This window comes from Canis lupus, chromosome 37 (assembly GCF_003254725.2).
Source record: "Canis lupus dingo isolate Sandy chromosome 37, ASM325472v2, whole genome shotgun sequence".
NCBI classification, from domain to species: Eukaryota; Metazoa; Chordata; class Mammalia; order Carnivora; family Canidae; genus Canis; species Canis lupus.
Genome location: NC_064279.1, coordinates 7707610 through 7730260, shown reverse-complemented (window position 1 = coordinate 7730260; position 22651 = coordinate 7707610). Strand labels below are relative to the sequence as shown.

The following is a 22651-nucleotide window of genomic DNA, read 5'->3' as shown; positions in this document are numbered from 1 at the left end:
TGCCTGTGTCTCTGCCTCTGTGTGTGTGTGTGTGTGTGTGTGTCTATCATGAATAAATAAATAAATAAATCTTTAAAAAAAAACAAAAATGACAGGACTAAGCAAAGCTATAGAGACTGACAGTAGACCAGTAGCTTATGGAAGGGTAGGTAGAGGAGGGAAAGGGAATGACTGCTTAATGAGTATGGGGTTTTTTGGGAGGAGGTAACAAGAATATTCTAAAATTGTGCTGATGGTTACATAACTCTATAAATATACTAAAAAAAATTGAGTCATACACTTTTTTTAAGATTTTATTTATTTATTTATTTATTTATTTATTTATTTATTTATTTAAGAGAAAGAGGAGTAGAGGAGAGGGAGAGGGAGAAGCAGACTCCCTGGTAAGTAAGGGAGCCCAATGCAGGGTTCAAGCCCAGGAATCTGGGATTATGACTGGAGCCAAAGGCAGACACTTAACCAACTGAGCCACCCTGGAGCCCCAAGTTGTACATAGGTGGATTGCTTGGTTATATGAATTGATGTGAATAAAACTTTTTTCCAAAAAAATGCATGGTATGTTTGTAGGAAACCATAAATAGACTATTCTGACCAGATAAGATAATTGATAGCAGAGGAATGGAAACTAAAACTAGAAAGCTAAGTTGTTGCTATGATATGCTGAAAGCTCTTCTATGCAAAGAAAAGGAATTTGAATTGTATCCTACCTTCCCAATTGATTACCTTAGGATAATATATATAAAGAGTCCAAAACCTAATAAGTACCCCCCAAACGACAGCTGTTCTCATTATTATCATTATTAGGAGGTCTCTGATAATTCTATGCTACGCTTTCACCTTGCTGGAACTTCAAAATTAGCCTCCTGAGGCCTCCATAGTCTGAATTTTATGTGACCACTTAGGTTTAGCTCTCCCAAGACAGAGGTCCATCCAACTTAATTCAATTTACTTGTGAAATTTTTAAAAATAACAGAAAACAACTTGATTTTGGGACTCTTAAAAAAGTAGAAAATAATTTCAGAGCCTTGAAATTCTAGAGCACAATGTAATGCTCTAAAGCAATATCTACATAGGCAAAGTAGACTTGTAAATTATCTTAATGTAATAGAATGACACTAGAATAATAAGTGAAAGACAATTAAGCTCAACAATGGCTACATTACTAGAAGTTACTTAGCCAGACACACATTGCCAGCGGGAAGCTGTTAGAGAATATTAGTGTATGGAAGAGAGTCAGCCTTACAAGAATAGGGAGGAACCGAAAGTCACCCAAGATGACTAATTTTTACAGCTCTGATGGATCAGGCCTTTGAGCTACAGGAGGAAGCATATAATTTTTTTCCACTGCTTCTCTCTATTGAACAAGATAATTCAGAGTACATATGCATTACAAAGTTCAGCATTTAAAGAGCACTGACATTGTATTAATATTAAAAATAAGCCAAGCGAGAAGACATAATTTTTCCTGTGGCTTTCTTACCTTTTCATTAGGATCATGAGGGAGACATAGCTTTTCTGACCAACTTTGAACTGTCAAGTAGTTAATGAATATGTATGCAAATCATCAGAGAATCACTAAAGAAACCCCCCAAGTTAATTAACAAACGAAATGGAAAACCGTATTCTACCTTTGAGCAGACTATTTCAGTTCTAACTACTCAGCTTAGAATGCATTCCAGTAGTCAGTATGTATCTAATGATACCCAAGTTACTTCTAAACTTAGGACCGTTATCAATGAGTGAACAGAAAATGAACAAAACCTCTAACATAAAGGGAGAGTCACCCACATGGTAGAAAAGCAGGTTTTCCCAAGGCTGCAAGGACCAATCCTCCCTGAGATTCGACAGCTCTCTGCCCCTCTAGTTGCCACGCTAGACCAGCAACCTCCTCTTCCACGTTTGGTTCTGCCCCAGTCTGACACTACTAGAAAGCCTAGCCTGGTATAAGAAATCAGATGGCATTAGTCAGCACACAATGACCTGCGGTTCAGAAGAACTCTGAGTTGAAGAAAAAAAACTAACGAGAGATTTGAAAACCACCATGGATAACCCAACCTGTGATTGATCAAGTGGTTAACACAGAAAAACCGTATGTATATTACTTCTCTTTAAATGCCTCAAACTGCGTGCGGTAGATCCTGAGCTCCAGCAGTCTGCTCGTGGGGCCAGTAGGTGGTCTTTCCACTGACACCCTACCTATCAATACACATACCATTTTTTATTTTATGTTTATATATCTTTAAGAGGAGAAGGAGGACGAGAAGGAAAATAAAGATATTATAAGCAAAATCTGCAAGCTATTCTGAGAGCATGGAGTCTTTTACAGTTTATTTTTCCCTCATTTAAAAAGAAACACTTAAGGCTGGGTGGCTCAGTGGTTGAGCATCTGCCTTTGGCTCAGGATGTGATCCCGGAGTTCTGGGATCGAGTCCCACACTGGGCCCCTGCATGGAGCCTGCTTCTCCCTCTGCCTATGTCTCTGCCCTTCCCTCAATCTGTCTCTCATTAATAAATAAATAAAATCTTTAAAAAAAAAAAGAATAAAGAGAAACTTTACCAGATACTATGCCATATAAATTCCAAGGACAGTTTAATCACTTCTGTTATTCAAATACAACTTATTCATGTTTCCAATTATAATAAAATGGCTACTTTCGACAAATACAGTTTTCCTCCAAGTCCATCTATTTATTTGTCCAAAATACAATATATTTTTCCTACTTTCCAACATTTACCTGAATTGAAAAGGGAGGAAGTATCCAAGCCTTTGAGCCAAGAGAAAGTACCATTTTCACCTATCCTTGTAGATCAGAAATAAACCCCTGAAGTCTGAAGTTTCATTTACAAACCACCTCTCATATAGAGACTATTATCTGGTTGGAGGGAAAGAATTGCCATAGCCCTAAGCTTATTTTGTCTCTGAGCCAAACAAGACTACAGTTCCTAACAGAATGGCATAATAAGCAATCTTCTAAGAGCTACAGTCAGTAATTTACTAAAATTACTCCAAAAGACAGCATAGGAAGCATAAAACTTTTGCTAAGTATAATATTTCTCTTCCTATAACTTAAGGAAAAAGGAGTTAGAAATAAACTACTAGGTGGATTTAAAAATAAGAAAACTACAAATCTATTCAAGAGGAAAATAAGCAACTGGCTAGAGTAAATGATGACCTTAATATGTTCAAAATTAATAGAAAGGAAAAGTAATAGGAAATTCTAAGAATGGAAAATCTAGAGACAAGCATATGCCTCCCAAGTGGAAAATCTAACATTAGACACTAAAACCCAGGCATTCTCTCTCTGAATGATCTTACAAATTATCCACAGCAATCCAAGTATCAGAGGAAAAAAAAAAAAAAAACCCTGGCACACAAAAGTCAATATTCGAATATATACTCTGGGAAACGGAACAGCAAAACACTCTTGCTGAATGGAATATAGCAGTGATTTACAGCTAACACATTTAAGACTATTATAAACTATTATTGATTGGATTAATACAGATAACCAAATGCTATGTTCCAAAATAAAATTTGGAAACATTCCAGAATACTTCCAAAATGGTGCATCCTATGGAAGAGCATGAATATATAATCGAACACTGTTTGCCAAGAAACTGACAAAGATTCTAACATTCCTGAATTACTTTTATGAAGGATGACTTCTAGAGAAACTATAATAATGCTATATATCTGAAACACATTTTTTTAAACGCAGAAAAGGAGAGCATGTTTGCAAACCATATGCCTGATGGAATTAATTTTCAAGGTCCTGAAGGCAATTTATACATATTTTGTCAAAAAAAGTGACCATAGGCATGTTTACTTGGGAAAAAAAAATATGTGGCTGGGCTAGCCATACTAAGTAGTCAGTAAAGTAAATTCTTTACTCTTTTTTCCTCAACTATTTTCAGACCTACACGGCCCCTGGGCTTCACCTCTTCCCTAGTCCCCCATCAAAATGTATTTGCAATATGGATCTAATATCACCGCTCTGTTCCTTAGGCCCTGTGTTACTACTCTTCTCAAAGGTCTCTGCTTTCTTTCCCATTGTGAAATAAAAGGCTTTGTCCTGGTTGAATTTCAGCATTCAGAGAGCAACTGGGGAAGCTATAAGGCTATTTTACCTTTGAAATCTTACTATTAAACAACTGCTCATTCGATTTTCCTATAAAGTCAGTCTTGCTATAGGAAAGATAACCCTCACATTTGAAACTGCTTCTTGAACTATTTCAACTCCATACAAAAGTAGCAGGTTCTCTTTTTACATCAATGTTCCTCCATCTTTTTAATCTGGTTGACCCCATTCCATGACTGAAGAACCCACTTCACAATTTCAATCATCTCCTACCAAGAAGATGTACTAGAATGTAAAAGCGTTCCTGTTGTTATTTCAAAAGAGGTAAGTGATCTGAGGAGCCCAGAGAAGGTAACCCTAGGAGAGCTGATAAACCATACTGCACACATTGACGAAATAGTGACTTCCTGGCATAAGCTTTCATAGGTTTCAGAAATCCTACTTCTCCCTTTGTCATTTTTAATCAGGGAGGTGGAGCTGCCACAAATGTTTAGTAGCTAGGAAGGCAGTGGTCAAAAACTCAAATGCCTTTAGGGGCTCAGCAGCTCACAGAAAGAAAAGTCATGGACTCAGTGAGACACAGGGAGTGAGATACACAGAGGTAGCAAACCCCCCTACAAGTGACATGTGCCACTCAGCTACACTGTAGCTATGCAATGTAGCCAAATCATTGATTAAAAAAAGAAGAAGAAGAAGAAGAAGAAGAAGAAGAAGAAGAAGAAGAAGAAGAAGAAGAAGAAAACACAGTAAATTAACCAGTAATTCAAATTTTTGTTTAAGATTTTATTTATTTACTCATGAGAGACACAGAGAGAGAGAGAGAGAGAGGCAGAGACAGAAGCAGGCTCCATGCAGGGAGCCCAACATGGGACTCAATCCCAGGTCTCCAGGATCATACCCTGGGCTGAAGGTGGCATTAAACCGCTGAGCCACCCAGGCTGCCCGGTAATTCAAATTTTAAAAAGTACTGGCTAAGACAACTCTGGGTGAATCAAACTAAAGCCATCAGCTGTCAGGGTGTGTCCCATTTGTCACCTATTTGGAGCCTCTTTTATATAGTTATGATCACCTGTCTCAATTCCCTGATGATTTTACCAAAGAGATTTTACCTATGGAACCCAGAGAAATTGAGTAATATGATGGTTAATTTTATGTGTCAACTTGGAGGGCATTTTAGGGTGAGATTAACATTTAAATCTGTGAATTTGAGGTAAAGCAGGTTAAGCCCTCCATAATGTGAATGGGACTTCTGCAATTTAAGGGCCTGAAAAAAACAAAGACTGGTCTCTCTGAGCCAGAAGACTTCAGAAGAGTTCTGGAAGATTCTCCAGAAGATTACTTTTGGACTTTATCTGTACTATCAGCTCTTCTGGGTCCCAAGCCTGCTAGTCCACACTACAGATTTTAGAATCACCAGCCTCCATAATAATTCTGACTAACACGAATGATTTAGCCAAAGTCACATAACTAGTTTGGTGGCAGATGGTGGGAAGAAATGTTCTAACTCCATCTAGAATATGTTCCAGTATACTGTACACTAGAGCAATAATCCTGGTGGAGTGTAAGACATTACAGATATGTTTATTGTGTTAATATACATTATAAAAACCTGAGATAGAATCATGTAGATGCTTGCTTGTATACAGATTCCTGGGCCTAGATCCAGATCTATAGAATCCAGGTCTCTTGCATTGGGGCCCAAGAATCTGCATTTTGGAAGTTCCCTAAAATTATTCCTATGCACACCAAAATTTGAAAACACCGTAGTAATTAAGAGGCTATACAGATTAGTGGTTAAAAACGGATTCTGGAGGCGTATTTCCTGGGTTTGAAGCCCAACCCCACCACTTATTAGCTATGTGAGTGACCTTGGGCCAGTTATAGAGATGATGTGAGGATTGAACAAAGAAAGGTTGTGAACACTTACACGTAATTAGCATTTAAAAAATGGCAGCTATTACTACTAAACTCTCTCATTACAGGTGTTTTGGCACAATTTCAGTATCATGTCAATTAATATTTATGGTGATGATCACAGTGGCACTTCAAGATCTTGAAGTACTTTCTAAAGCAAAGATCAAAGTGGTTAGATGCCAAGTATTTTGTTTTACATGAATTCTTTGTAACTTGGTGATTTGTGTATAATATTTACAGTAACTTTCTGGAGATTAAAACATTTGAACAGCCTGAATACCACATTTGACTATACAAGATAACAGAGAGTCTGCTGTAAATGTGCACCATGTAGTGTGAAGACAGAAATATTCTTAGGTAGTATGGTCTTTCTGCAATCCACTGATATTTTCTCTATTTCTGTAAGGGTTGATGTTTATTTTATTTATGTTTTAGCTCACCAGCCTGTAGCTCAACAGCTTCCCTTATATTTTTTCAAAATAACTTATTTCTTGAATTAAATTTTAACACTAACATAACAGCTTTGATCCAACATTCTTACACTAACAAATTCTCATGATAATATCTAAAGAAAAATATACATACAGTAGTTTAAAAAGCAAGCTAGAAATAATACGGACTCAATAGTTAAGTGATTCCCCATGCCCCTCCCCCCCAAAAAGTTCAATTCACCTGAATTTTAGTCTTTTATCCCATCAAACTCTTAATCAGAGAGCAGTTATCAGCTAATAAACTGAACCTACCCAAATACAGAAGCTAGTATATAAGTAAAGGGAAGCCATATGAGAGAAAAAGTTCAATTCACCTGAATTTTAGTCTTTTATCCCATCAAACTCTTAATCAGAGAGCAGTTATCAGCTAATAAACTGAACCTACCCAAATACAGAAGCTAGTATATAAGTAAAGGGAAGCCATATGAGAGAAAATTGAGAAAGGCCAGACATGGGAGTCTTTTTGATCATTTAGAACTGAAAAAAATTGAGTCTCTTTATGTTTGAGAAGGTCAAAAATGGAATATTATTCCATTTGGTTATTATTCCAAATCAGGAGGAAGGGCTCTCCAGGAGGGAGTCTCCTGGTTGAGCAGAGGCAGATAGGCCAAGAGTAAAGTGGCTATTCTCTGTAGAGGCAATGATCTGAAAATAGGAGAACATCAGCAATCTGAGGAGTAGATTCAGGACGAGAATAACAGTAGTTACAATTTATCGGCCTAAGGGCAGACTAACACACCTACAGGTACCCAGTATCACACAAAACTCACCAACTCCACATTAGTGAGAGATTTCTAAATCAAAGAAAGAAGCAGCAAGAGAAGGGATTTTACCAGGACTCTTCATCCATTAGCCCATTCAACTAGCAGTTACCAAGGCCAACCAATCCTGTGCAAGGTACTATTTAAGGAAAAAACAAAATGAAACCAAAACAAAACATTAGATGGTCTCTGTCCCCAAAAGTTAGAATCCAGTCAAAGGGCATAACATAAAGAATATGCATATAACAACACTAACACAAAGGAATAATAATAATGTTGAAGTTTCAGTATTCTAGCTGAGTTAAAGGAAAGAAAAATTACTTTAATGGATGTGGAATTAGAAAGAATGAGTGGATTTAAGGGTTTCTGAGACAGTTGAAGCTTAACTTAATTATAAGATGGAAGGACGCCAATATATAAAGAAGAGGCACAAGCAAATGCCTGTGGACCAAAAAACAGAACAACCAAGTGAAGCAAGTAGTCTAATCCACTAGGACACAGAGAGTACTGGCTGGGGGGTTATAGGGGACAAGGCTGGAATCCCACCTGACTATCATGGATCTTAGCTGCTAAGCTACAGTGTTTGGGTTTTATTTTGCTAGACAGTAGGAAGCCTCTTAAGGCTTTAATCTGATTGTAGCTGGTTTGCTCTATCCAGTACAAAGTAGTATTTAGAAAAGGGTGAGAACCAGAAGAAAAGCAAGGTGACTCCTACAATAATCCAGAAAAGTGATGATAAATGTTTAAATTAAGGTAATGGATGTAGGCTTGAGAAGGAAAAGAGAAAATTTCTTTCAATACTTTTATAGCCTCTAAATTAAACTAAATCACCATTATCACCTGTCAGAAGTTCTCCCATAATTGCCATATAGAAAGACCAAGCACAGTGCTCACTGCAGAACACCAAAAACAGTCCCTGCCATAAATGAACTTAAACATAAAATTCATAGAAGTCTGGAGCTATTATCACTTATAAAGCTTCTCCTTTCCAAATGTAATCATACTTTAGCCAAAAAAATTTCTCTAAAACCTTGATTCCCAAGATGCACATATATTGCATGATGCTACAGAATAATTGTAAATTACCACATAGTTCTTAACACTCACTATGTTGATTGCTCATTAAAGAAACCACACATGTAAAAATACAATAAAGATTAAAATCTTTCCCCATCATTTTGAAGGAAACGTGGGGCAAGCCATCTGAGAAACTAAGTTGAGACTCTCTGCAGGCCTTCCTGTCTTCAATTTCTATCTCAACACAGTGAATAACATAATTTGTGGTGTTTTATTCTACTTCCAAAAGGCTTTGTGATCAGACACCAGAAAACAAATCTCTAATTCTCCAGCATTAGAAAATTCCAGCTTTTCAGCTGGAATGAAATCTGCTGATCATTTCTCTCAGTCATCTCATTCTAAGGTTAAGAAAAATGAGGATCAAGGTCCTACAGCTGGTACAGCAAAGCTTTCTTATAGGCCTTTAGTTCTAACTACTCATGTACCCAAATGATGGGGTACCAGCTCCAGGGCATGTACTGGGACACAAGGCAGAAAAATAAAAGACCAGGCACACACACAGTAAAATAGCTTCAGTTTTGTACCCTCGTGGAGTTGTGTACTATTTCCAGGTTGTGGAACAATCAAGATTCACTCAGGTTTATCCTACTATGGCATTGGTGTCTACTTAGGATGTTAGCAAAAATAGGACAGCATTTTAAAAATAAAAGTAAAACTCTGGAATATACACAGTGTTATTAAAAACACTTAGAAAATATAATAAACACATAGAAAAGATTTTGATCCTCATAGATCTAATTGAATTTAGTAGAATATCAGTAATTTAACCCAGATGCTTCTAAAATGAAGTATGCTGATTATTGACATCTTAACATATTAAGCTAGAGTATAATTCTAGTCCATTTCTAACTTTCAGATATGAACTATCTCTGACATACCTGTAGGAATCAGAATCATAAGAAGTTATTAAGAGACCCATAAGTTCTCAGTCAGTAATTCAATCACCCTAAGGTACCACCTAATAATTCCCAATAACCCCAAGGAATTAGCCTCTGATCCAAATAGAAGATGATCAATCTGCACTCTGTGTGTAGGAGTTAGTGATTCTTACTTCATATCAAGACTCTTCCACAGCTGGGTTAGATCATGATCCATGCAAGTTGTCAGAGGACTTCTTCTTCCTTGGGATTACCATGGCAACCACCACCCACTCCCCACCTAAAAAGGCAGGTAAGGCGGTAACTCATCAGGCAAGGAGTCCAATACGAAAAACACATTGATGAGTGTCCTGTGAGTTATGCCCTCTCATTAGATGTATGACCTTAGCCAAGCTCCTTAACTTCTCTGTGCTTAGTTTTCCTCTCCTATAAAATAACACTGTTCTGAGGATTGAAATCAATGAGATAAAGTGTCTAAAAGCACCAGCAGTATCTAGCACATGGTGGTTCTCTACAAATGGTACATATGACTATACCATGTAGAAATACAATTAATTCACATAAAAGCAATAATGTAGGATCCTATCAGAATACATATATGATATAAAATACTATTTACCAAGAGTGGTTATGCTCTATGAGAGGCTCACCACTAGGCAAATATTCAGCAATGATCAGTTTAATGCTTTCTCCGACCGTTAATTGGGTGCTGCTTACACACACACACACACACAAAAGTCTTCTCCCCTCCTCTTACTATCATACGTTAAATTCACTGAAGTAAAAGCTTAGCACTAACTGGAAAGGGAAATAAAATAAGCCATTACCAATAAATTTCACTTCAGTAGAGAGTAGTTTATCAAATTCTTTGGCTGATCAGCAAGAGAGTATGGACTTAGAGCTGGGAAGGTTTAAGACAGGACATAAACCTTCACTACTTGACTATATTGCCAATAAACAGCCCCAAGTGTATACTCCAAGCCTGTCTGGACTCAAGCTTCAGAAAGGACCCCTTGCTCAGGCAGGGGACACAGTGAGAGTGTCCTATCAGTCCCAGTAACTTGATCATGAACACTCATCACAAAATGAGTTTGGACAACTGTCCTAACCAACCAAAAGAGACTACTTAGTCTTTATGTCTCTTGACTGGCCTTGTGGACCATTAAATATTTATCAGAAAACAATCACTTAATCAAAGGGACTTCTACCAACCTAAGTCCATGTTCTTCAGTCATGCCCAACAAGCAACCAATTCAGAGGATTATAAACCTCAGAGTTACTTTGATGCCAGCCTTCCAGCTTTTAATAAAACATCTTTCCTGTGTACAGTGCCTGTGTGTTCACCAGAATTCTTTTTGCTAAGTGACAGAGACCAAGCCTAGATCAGCTTAAGCAGAGTGAAAATATACAGGAATCAAACTAAAGTTCCTACCTATGTTATTAAAGGGACTAAACACTCAAACTGCAAGAAGTAGGCTTCTCTCCACAGTCTGACCCTTTTACTGTAGATTAGTTTCCTTCTATGGGAAGCAACCTGGCTATCAGAAGCTCTCGGGTTTCATACTTTTTAAATTCCTCAGCCCAAAGGAACTCTTTCCTAATTCATTTGAAAATTTCAGGAAAAGGACCAGCTTGAGTCAGAAGCTCACCACTGACCAGTCCACCGTGTGAACTGTGGTGATAATAGAGAAATGATGGAGTTGGTGAGAGTCATATAAAGAAAGAGGCAGTGCCCACTGGAAGCTTGAGCCATTACCAAAGGCAAGGAGACACCGCTCCCAAAGAAGGACGGAGACTACTGCTGGATAGCAACAAAGACGATCTACTGCAGGTATTTATGTGCAATTTTTATTTTAACAATCAGCCGGTATGAAAATATATATGTTTGTTCATTTTGTTACTAAACCTTTACTAAATTTATTTTTTTAAGATGTATTTATTTATTTATGATAGACACACAGAGAGAGAGAGAGGCAGAGACACAGGCAGAGGGAGAAGCAGGCTCCATGCCGGGAGCTGGACGCGGGACTCGATCCCAGGACTCCAAGATCGCGCCCTGGGCCAAAGGCAGGCGCTAAACCGCTGAGCCACCCAGGGATCCCCTAAACCTTTACTAAATTTAATAATGGGCCATAAATTATACAGCCATCAAGTCAGATACCCTATTGTATCCCTGATCTCAGCTCACTATTTCTACCATTCCCACCTCTAGACTCTGAGCTGAAACACAATGAACCTCCTAAAGTAGCAAATTCTACAGGAAGAAATGCATTTACAATGATTTCACAATCGTGCTTCTCTTGTCTAAAGCAGCCCTTAAGGCAAGAATTATTTTCTTGTTATTCTAGGTGTCTAATTTTGGCCTCAGATAACCTAAGAAGTTTTTGCAATGCAATTTTATTACTGGAAACAATTTCATTATAGGAGAATATTAAGCAACTGGTAGAGTAAAGTCAAAAGGTCAGTATCCACATATAAACCACTTTCCTAGCTTACAATGCTGCCTGCTTCTATTTAGCAAATGCTGAAGTAGCAAAATAGACTCAGTAGAAATATTAATATTTTTAAATTATCTCATATTAGCATTTTTAATTATTTCCTCCAAAAACATACATGCTGATTTTGATGTCTGCAGTACACAAAATATTTTCAAGGAACTGGTTCTGGTGTTTACACGATGGCTAATAATGAATCTTTTGTTGTCTTCTTCCTCTTTTAAGTGAAATGATTTTTAATATCACTTGATAAGCCATAAATCCTTACCTGTTTAAATCCATGTGATGATGGTATATACATGATCTTTGGAAAACAAATGTCTACACGTGTACAATTTCCAGAATATTAATCATGTCTGACCTCCCTTCCTGGGTGATCTTCCAGGTTTAGGTGCTGGACAGGGTACAATAGTTCCCTCCCCAGGCACAGAACTGAAGAATTGATCTCCCACAAGACCACAAGAGCAAGAAAAGGAGAACCAGATCCAAAAACAAAGGGAGATCAGATAAGGGAGACTATACCAGTTGGAGAAGTAGATAGTGAAAAAAACCCAAGAGTCAGGAGCATGGGTTTAATGAACCATCTAGTCAAGCTGAAGAAGAGGCACTGGGGCTTGAATCACTTTAAAAGAGCATGAACCCTAGATTTTCCAAGAGAAATCATCTTTGCTATCCAAAATTTTACAACTCAAGAGTCACCTGGGGTTTGAGTCTCCCACCAAAGCCCTGCCCAAAATTTCTGAAGATTCCTTAGGTGTGTAGAGGGTAAGGGTGGGCCTGAACTTGCATTCTCAAGGTCAGTTCAACTCCTGTTTCCCCAGCCTTGTCTGTCCTCCACCATTAGACCCAATGCCAAACTCATGCTTTCTTGAGATTCCCCATCCATTACCCCACTCACATAAAACTTCCATGTATATGAGAGACTTTGTCAATTATTTATTTATTTTTTTTATTTATGATAGTCACAGAGAGAGAGAGAGAGAGAGAGAGAGAGAGAGGCAGAGACACAGGCAGAGGGAGAAGCAGGCTCCATGCACCGGGAGCCCGACATGGGATTCAATCCCGGGTCTCCAGGATCACGCCCTGGGCCAAAGGCAGGCGCCAAACCGCTGCTCCACCCAGGGATCCCGACTTTGTCAATTATTTAAAGAGAGATATAAAAAGAGTTTATACAAGGGCAAAGCAAACCATTTCAAATTGAACACTGAGCATTTCTTCTTATCTTTTGGCCATCCTACCACTAGACTATTTCCACAGGTCCCTTCACCTAGCTTTGTGGCACTTGCAAGCTTCTCTCTCCTCTACTTTCTCCATTTACCTCCTTGGAAAGAGCACAACCAACTCCCTTCCTTATGGCAGGATGTTAACCTACCCTTTCTCCCCTGCAACCTTGGGTCTAGCCTCCAAATGTTCCCCCATTTCACTTTGTGCCTCTAAGTGAATTATCAAGCTATTTTTACAAACAGTTTTTCCCACCCTTCAGAAGAACTTGGATGATAGTTATTAAGATATGGATTTAACTTCTAACTCACATTTTACAAGACTGAAGTAGAATCATTTGTCCCTGAATGGAGCTAATAAGGAAAAATGAGTTTAGGCAGCTCTCCATCCCATGATTTAGGGACAGGGCAGCCTAAACTAGGGAGTGACTGGCTCCACATGCTCATTCACAAGTTTGGGCATCTGAATACAGTGTGGCAACCATTCTCAGCTTCTTCTCTGATCTCTCTAGTTCTGGGAACTGACTCTTCTTTTCAGAAATAAATTCTGACTTTTGATTCATCAGAAAAGGCAAATGTTGATCATCTTTGAAATATTAGGTAAGTCCTGTATGATCCCACATTGCACACTGCATCAAGCTGGCTTATAGGAATTCTTGCCCCTGAAACCTGTCCTCAGTCTGGCATACAGAGAAGCAGGAGATCCTTCTGTGAAATTAGGTTCCATATCTGGTCTGATTCTGCTAAAACCACAGTTGACACCGGCTCATGAGAAAAAGCAAAAAGACAAGGAGACATGGAACTAGAATTCCAGACAGGTCTTAGGAGATCCAACGTACTATCCCTTTGCCTTGGGTATCACAAGGAATTCAACACAGTTTACACCAAAAACCTTCTGCCCTTTTGGATTTATTTGACCAGTTAAACATTGTATGATAATCTAATTAGGACATAATTTTTAACCGCTGGATATTTGATATTCCCTACATAATGTAATCTGAAGACACATCACCCACCAAAATGATAAACAGGCTTGATATATAAAAGTCCCCAGTTCACTCACTCATTCATTAATTAATTCAAAAAATATTTTGAATTAGTTGAGTGCCTACCATGGGCCCACCAGCTCAAGCACACAAGTTTTCTAAAAAGCTCTTGCCATGATTGTGATTACCCATTTAAAAAGCCACACATTTCATGAGAGGTTACCATTTCCGATAAGCATGTGAGATCTACATGAACAATAATCCTATCCTAGCCAGCTATCACAACAGGCCTGTCAAAGGGGCAATGCATCATTCCCACTTTCTTTCCCTAAAAAACATCTGGGTCTTCATTGTTCTTAAAGACCATCTTTGAGTTAACAAAACCAAAATAAAAGCTTTTTTATTTCTCCCCAAAGCTGTTTCTATCCCAATGTTCACAGTTAATGGTGGTGTCATCTTTTACCAAGTTGAAAGGTGACCTTAGAATGATAGTTGATACTCCCACTCTCCTCCTTTCATATCCAATCCACCAGCAAGTCCCTTCTGTTCTACCCGAAATCCCATTTTTCACCATACCCACCGTGACTGCCTAAACAAAGCTTACATCACTTTTAACCTGGACAATTATAACATTTTCTGACTGGTCTCCTCATTCATTCTTAACCCCTTATGAAATCCATTCTAGCATCTAGAAACTAAACCCAGGTGTGTCCTCTACTTCTCAATGGCTTCCCATCACACTTGAAATAAAATCTTAACTTTACACAGTTATAAAAGGCCTATATCCATCATCCTCAGTTTTGGCTGCTCATCAGAAACACATAAAGAGCTTTTAAAAATACCTAAGTGTCACCCAGATTAATCAAATCAGTCTCTGGAGGTGGATTCCACATTGGTTTGTTGTTATTTTTAAGAGTGCTTTCAGAGTAGAGGACCTCTGCTCTCCATGGGTCTTCCCTGTGTCTTCCTCTCTGATTTCATCTCTTGTCCTTGTCCTCTCCATTCATTAGTAGCCTCACTGGCTTCTCTGCTTTCTTCAAACCACAGTTTCTCTCCTTTATCTGGAAAGCTGTTCATTCCCATCCTCCACTCCCCAAGCACTGACTATTTTCATCTCACTGGTTCCTTCTCATCATTTAAGTCTCTACCCAAATATATGAATTACCTCTTTGGTGGCTTTCTGAGACCACCTAATAACCTACCCCATTGGTTTTCAAGGTGTGGTCTCTACAACAACAGCACCTGAAAACTTTTAAAAATGTAAATTCCCAGGCCCTATATCAGGGCCCTATTAAATCAGAAACTCTGAGGGAGAGAGCACAGCAATCTCAATATTTTAATAAGTCTTACACATGATTCTGATGCGCACTAAAGTTTGAGAAGCACTATTGTGTGTGTATGTAATGTATATACATATGTATATATTTATCTGACCACCTCCACTGTTCTACTCTTTATTACTTGACTTTACCTTCTTCACAGCAGTCTTCTGAAATTTCTATATAATTTTTTAAACTGCCTGTCCCTCCCCCCACCCAGAATAAGCTTCATGGAAACTTAAATTCACTCTTATATGCCCAATGATTAGAATAGCATCTGACACATAGGAAGTACTCAATAAATATTTATTGAATAATTGAACCTACAAACAAACCAGTTTAGTCCCTTTCTCCCCCAGAAGCCCTAAGGGTTTTATTTGTTTTCTTCTAGAATCAGGGCCCCTGAGGAAGATGTATACAGGGATCTACAGCAGCAGGTCTCAGAAAACAATATCAAAATCAAACCAAATGGCCACATGCCAGCTAACTCTAGCTCTTCAGAAGGGGAGTTTTTGAAATGTTGAACATGCTTGGCTCATATGAATGTGAAGTAATTGCTATGTATGACTAATGCACAGCTGGAAGGCCTCATTAAGTCTCAGGTAACCTGCCAAGACATTTTTCCAAGGAAACAAAACGGCAAGGAAAGAGCATTCAAGAAGGTGTATTGAAAGCAGAGACAAGGAGGGGGCTGAACCAAAACAATCCCACCTCCAAAGGATAATCTCCCTTGCCTCAGGACCTGGAAATGGTGGCTTTCTCTTCCTACGTGTGTCTCCTCCCACCCTAACCACACCACCATTTCCAATAAATGAAAAATATCTTTTGTTTGATTTAAGTTTCTTTAAATTATGGGCAGCCCAGGTGGCTCGGCGGGTTAGCGCTGCCTTCAGCCCTGGAGGCAATCCTGGAGACCTGGGATTGAGTCCCATATTGGGCTCTCTGCATGGAGCCTGCTTCTCCCTCTGCCTGTGTCTCTGCTTCTCACTGTGTCTCTCATGAATAAATAAATAAAATCTTTTAAAAAATAAAAATAAATTTCTTTAAATTTTAGTGAAGAACTTTGAAGATCTTTACATTTGTAACATCTTTTTCTGTGAATGGCCTGTTCTTATAGTTGTCTTTTAGGCTGTTTGCCATTTTCCAGTTAATTGGTAATTAAATTTACTCTTGAGTATTATATGTGCTGTCATTATTTTTCCCAGTTTGCATTTCACTCTTGACTTTGTTTTGATGATTCCTCCCTCGGTCACAACTTAAATTTTATTTAGTAAAATGTACCCATTTTTGCGTTAATGTTTCTGATTTTATGTCAATAAATCCAAAAGTTTCATCTATGCCAAACATGGTGAAATATTCACCCATACCATACTTCTGTGGCTCTATTTTTTTTTTTTTTTTCGGTTTAACTCTTTGATCCATCTCAAGTTTATTTTGGTGTGAAGAATGAGGAAAGGTTCTGGGGCAACTGGGTGGCTCAGTTGATTTAAGCATCTGCCTTTCGCTCAGGTCATGATCTCTGGGTCCTGGGATACAGCCCCACGTTGGGTTTCCTGCTCAGTGGGGAGCCTGCTTCTCCCTCTCCCTTTTCTCCTCCTCACTGCTCATGCTCTCACTTGCTGTCTCTGTCTCTCAAATAAATAAATAATTTTTTAATTAGAATTTTTTTTAAAGAATGAGGAAAGTTTCTAATATTTTTTATCCAAAGAATAAGTTTATTTGGGAAACTATAACCTCAGCATTGAGCAGAGTAAAATTATACATAGTAGGTGCTGAATTTCTACTAAATTATTGGAAGGGTGATGAAGCTACAAAGAAATATGGATAACATAATAACACATTCCAGTAAGAGGTGTGTGCATTACGAGAAGCCTGAGTGGCTCAGTGGTTGAGTGTGTGCCTGAGTTGTGATCCCGAGGTCCTGGGATCAAGTTTCCCATAAGGCTCCTTGCAGGGAGCCTGCTTCTCCCTCTGCCTATGTCTCTGCCTCTCTCTGTGTCTCTCATGAATAAATAAATAATTTTTTTAATGTGTGTGCATTATGACTTTAATGTGACATTAATGTATATTTAATAGGTAATTAATAGGTAATTAATTAACAATTAATTTAATAGGTAATTAATAATTAATTTTTTTACTCTTTACTAGTTTATTGAATTAAAAAAATTGAAGATCCGCATTTTTAAAAGGCCTTTTTATACATAAAGTAGAATTTCTAATTGACAGATTTGGAAATCAATCTGAACTGGACAAACTATGGATTCAACACACAGATGAGATTTCCTCCTACCATTACCTTGACATGGATTCGATACTCACCCTCAAAAGAATCCTATAAAAAATTGCTTCAAAGCCCCTTTGAAATTGCAATAGTGCAGCAAAACCACAAGTAAACAACTGCCTGTTGACCTGTTATTTCAAATATAGACTGAAAAGCCAACAGGCATATTTTTGTGCAATTTTTTAAAACATCATAAGTTGAAATATCAAATCTGCACAGCGCTGTCCCTTCACAGAAGGCAAGAAACTGCCGGCACTTCATGTTGGAGGCCGTCCTCGGTGCTGTAGGCTATGAAAGTGGGCCTCCTTCAGGGTCTGGTTGATGTGGAAGTAAGGGCCTTGGCACAGTGCAGACTGCTCGGGAACAGGCTGAGGGGTGTGAGGGCCGGACTCAGCAGCCGTGTGGTTCAAGCTGCTCTCCGGCCCGCCTGCCTGTCCGGGCTGCTGATGCTGCTGCTGCTGCTGCTCCCACCACTATCACTGCTTGAAGACTCTGTGTCCCAAGAATCATGAAAGACAGGGTTTCCTATTAAATAGGTATTAGCCAATGCCAATTTGGTTATCACTAGTACCAATTACAATAGTAACAATAACTACTATTTATTGAACACATACCATGCTTTACACACTTTGCCTTAAATATGTTAATTTACTTGATCCTCCAAACAAGCCCATGAGGAGTTTCTATTCCTATCTTAATTTTACAGATGAAAAAGATGAGGCACCAAGAGATGAAGAAATCTGCTCAAAGTCCCATGACAAGCATCTGACAGAGGCGTATTCTGAGACAGAAGCACTGAGAATTCTATGCCTTAACCACTATGTTATCCTGTCTTGCAGATCATTATTGATCACAAAATAGAAAAAAACAACAGGATGTTTTTGGTATTAACAACCCAAAGATGTACACAGTTTATATTAGAACATTCTATGTTTCTAATTCTGTATTTCCAATCTAAAAATTGAATAGACATGCCCCGTCCCCACCATCACCCAACCTCCCCCCAAAATTACCTTCCTCAGAATTCAATATTGCCTTTGGCTACAATATCTGATAAAGGACCTATGAGGGTCCAACACAAGGTTACTCAACACTTGATCTATATCTCCACTAACCCACATTCCTTCACATCGTTTAAGTTCAAATCCCCACCACAAATTGTTGTAATTTCCAAGCATGCCTTGATCTGAAATGTACATCCTACAGAGTTGCACTGAATAATGTGGTCTATGTAGCAAAGTCAAAAATTACTTCTTAGCATCTTTTACTATATGTTAGATTCTTAAAGATTTAGACAAAATCATTCACAATATTAACAACAACAGGTGTCATTTTGTAACTCTAGTTTTTATTTAGAAAAATGAGTAGAATTTTTGGTTTCATGATGGCAAAGTAAGGCATTTTTGCTCCCTTCTGCTCTCAAAATTCTGAAACCACAAAGACAGGGAACAAAAACACAAACTCCAGCTTTAGTGAAATGAAGAAGTGACTATAATCCAACATTTGAAGATGGAAAGCAGATGGAGGAAACATTTTAGCAAAGAGGAGAAAAGTCAAGCCAATGACTACAAAAAGCAAGCCAATTTGCCCCTAGAAATGCTTACGAAATGGAGATGCTGGGTACTTTGGAAGATGAAAGTAGTTGCTAAAATGAAGGGATTTTTAGACTCTCAATCACCGGTGGCCTGCAGCTGGTTTGTACCAGCTTGCAAGAGTGAACTCTGCAGTGACCTCATGTTGGTAGTTTGAAATCAACTATAGTGTGAATATTTGGAGAAGCTGGCAAATGCTACAAATCAGAGTTTTGTTTTGTTTTTTTTAAAGAGCTAGTTGTTAAACATTTACCAGCACACAACAGCTCCCAAGTCCTGACCTTCATCACCCACTAGAAATCTGATGTTGATTTTCCAGTAAACGGGAACAATGGCACAGCAGTCACGAAAGCGGGCAAGTGAAAGGTACAATGCTGAAAGTAAAGTGTAACATGTGAAAATCTGTAAATGACCACAGAATTCCTTTAACTCCAAACATCACCCTCCTGATGCATTCCCCTTGTCAAGAGATTGAGGATCCTTCTCTGGTGAAACTAAACTGCTCAAGAGAAAAGATTTATGTATAATGATACTTTGTGGGTGAGTAGGCCCCTCAACAAAGGATCTAGCTAACTCGTCTGATCATCTTACAGTGAACTAGTTCACTTAGACATGCAAAGTCTAAAAATTAATTTCCCAAACACACTTTTTCAAGAAGCCACTACAAGTTATGCCTTACCCAAACCAAAAAATAAACCAAAAAAGGAAGAGGACATGGATTTAGGAAACATGAAGAGAGGCAGTGGGCATTCCCAGAGTGACAGCTGTGCCTCAAGCCCTGTGAACGCAGTGCACACTGGAGCAGGAGGCAGAGGGCTCCAAGAAGCAGGAGAAAAAGGAAATTCGCAAATTATCTGGCTGCTTGACCATACAGAATACTTTACTGAGGGATATTTTGCAGAACTGTTAGAGGGTATTGGAAGACATAGCATCCAAGAACATTAAAGGGGGGAAAATAAGGCAATTATTAACCCCAGCTAAAAATAACAACAAAAAAAGAGAAAAGAAATACAGTCATACAGATCATTCAACTGTGGAAAACATTTACATAGTCATAAGAAGATACTGGGGAAAGATATAACTACACATTTAGACATAATAAATTATATACGGAGGAAGTAAAGTTTTTTTACTTCACTACATAAACCAAATTATATAGTGCAGCTTTGTAGTGTTTACTACATGTGTTTACATTTCAGAGCAGGGCACACTTGGAAATAACTGCAATTTAGGTAGGATTTTGAACCTAAAGAGGAAGTAGGTATAAATAAGTAAAGATCCTCATACAGCCTAATAAAAATGATTAATCGAGAGTCATATTATTTTCAAATAAGGAAGTAAATGCCAGAACAAATAGCTAAAAACATAGAAGCAGTCTTCTAGTAAGTGAAACAAGGTGGTAAGAGAAGAGAAACAAGAATATTTTTTTTGATATATGCTCTATAAGAATATTTGACTTAAACATTTTCATATAATACTTTCACCATAACACTTAATTTAAATAATTAAAAAATAAAGAAAAATAAAATAGTTTATAAATTATGGGCAACTCCAGAGACTGTGGTAATTATTGATATTCTAGTAAGAATGAGATTCCTGCACTGTAACAAGACAAAAAAATTTCCAAATCAGGAGAGATCTATTTAAAACATCCTGTAGTAAACTATCTGAGTATTCATCATCAGGTACTATAGTCAAAGCCTTAATTATGGATCATTAGACAAGAGTACTTGTGATAACTATGTCAAGGATAAATTAAGACAGATTTAGGGGCATCTGGGTGGCTCAGTGGTTGAGCATCTTGCCTTTGGCTAGGCTCTTGATCTAGGAGTCCTGGGGTGGAGTCCTGCATCAGGCTCCCTGAAGGAGGCCAGCTTCTCCCTCTGCCTATGTCCCTGCCTCTCTCTGTGTGTCTCTCATGAGTAAATAAATAAAATCTTTAAAAAAAATTTTTTTTTAATTAAAAAAGAAGACTGATTTATCTCCCAAACTTATCTTTTGGGGGAGGTCAGAATCTTCATTGGGATAACCATATTTACTCATCAATGTCATAATAGATAAAATTTATGTATCCTTTTTGTATTTCCAATTTCATTTTCTAAAGAAGATGGGAAAAAAATTCTCTTTATAGTTTTCTTCATACTTTTTATTTCCTGCTTTGAAATGTCAATCTAACTTCTAGAAAAGAAAATTTATTTCATAATTAGAGGAAATTACTGAGGGGGGCGGCAGGTTTACAGTGGTAAAAACAAGAGCCCAAAAGCTTAGTGGTAAGGAAGAAACACATCATTCTTTCTGGAATTTTGGTGGGGGAAAAGACCGAGAAACTCAGTGGTATCAGGGGACATGGGGGGAAGAATTTTTCAGATAGGGGAAATCTATGTTGTTCAAAGGCAAAGAGAAATGATGCAATTAAGAGAGAGAAAGCGAGGAAAAAGAGAAAGAAGAGAAGAGAAGGGAAGGGAAGGGAAGGGAAGGGAAGGGAAGGGAAGGGAAGGGAAGGAAGAGAAGAGAAGAGAAGAGAAGAGAAGAGAAGAGAAGAGAAGAGAAGAGAAGAGAAGAGAAGAGAAGAGAAGAGAAGAGAAGAGAAGAGAAGAGAAGAGAGAGAAGAGAAGAGAAAAAAGTTAGATGGTGGTGTGAAGGGAAATTAAAGATGAAAATGGATAGGGGCACCTGGGTGGCTCAGTCTGTTAATGTCTGGCTTTAGCTCAGATCATGACCTCAGGGTCCTGGGATTGAATCCCAAATTGGTCTCCCTGCTGAGGGAAATGAAATGTACATCTCCCTTTCTCTCCCCTCTTCCTTCCCCTGCTCAAGCTCTCTCTCAAATAAATAAAATCTTAAAAAAAAAAAAAGATGAAAATGTATAAACTGAAAAGCAAGAGTTTACTTTTTGACTCTTGCTGAAAAGCAAGAGTTTACTTTTTTACTTTTTGACCAGAGAGCCCTTTCCTGTGAAATTCAAAGCAAGACAATAACTAGAGACATGTTTCTGAGGTAAACAAAAGGGAACATGAGGGATATTTTCAGAATGGCCTTACTTTTGAGTGAAAGGAAGAACCCAGTCATCTTCTGAGAAGGAAATTAGGACTGAAAACTTAGAAGAGTGGAAGGAATTGAGATCATTCTCCAAGAACAGACCAGTAGAAGCCCCCAGAGACCATTCCTGGATCAGTGAAAACCTGGCCACACCAGCAATCACCCAGGAGGAGAGCCAAACAAAGATTCTGCATCCTCATCCTCAGAAACTCTGATTCAATAGATCTAGGCTGAAATTGAGGATCAATTTTTAAAGGCTTCCTATGACATCTTTATGAGTAGTTAAATCTGGAAGCCACTGGATGGTGATCCACAAGATACAGATTAAACAAGATTAAAGGCACAAGTGAAGCCAAAGTGCAAATGTTTGCCAGGTGCCATATCTATGAGGTTTTGTTATTTCCTCCATCAGCAAAAGGCAGAGAGAGAGAAAACAGAACTGTGAGTGCTAATAATCCACACAACAACTGAGAATTACAGCAGCATTAGGCTGCTGACCAAATCTCATCTCCCAGTTCC

General features: G+C 38.2%; 1 protein-coding gene and 1 long non-coding RNA gene across 2 annotated transcripts in view; one reads left to right on the top strand and one right to left on the bottom strand.

Moving 5' to 3' along the window:
* The window catches only part of PLCL1 (phospholipase C like 1 (inactive)), a 327967-nt gene that overhangs the window by 178972 nt on the left and 126344 nt on the right, over nt 1-22651 (bottom strand). The window lies entirely within an intron of this gene.
* On the top strand, nt 1940-21519 carry LOC118353467 (uncharacterized). Its single transcript, XR_004812466.2, has 3 exons — nt 1940-2089; nt 10820-11031; nt 18208-21519. It is a non-coding gene; the product is annotated as an uncharacterized LOC118353467 (long non-coding RNA).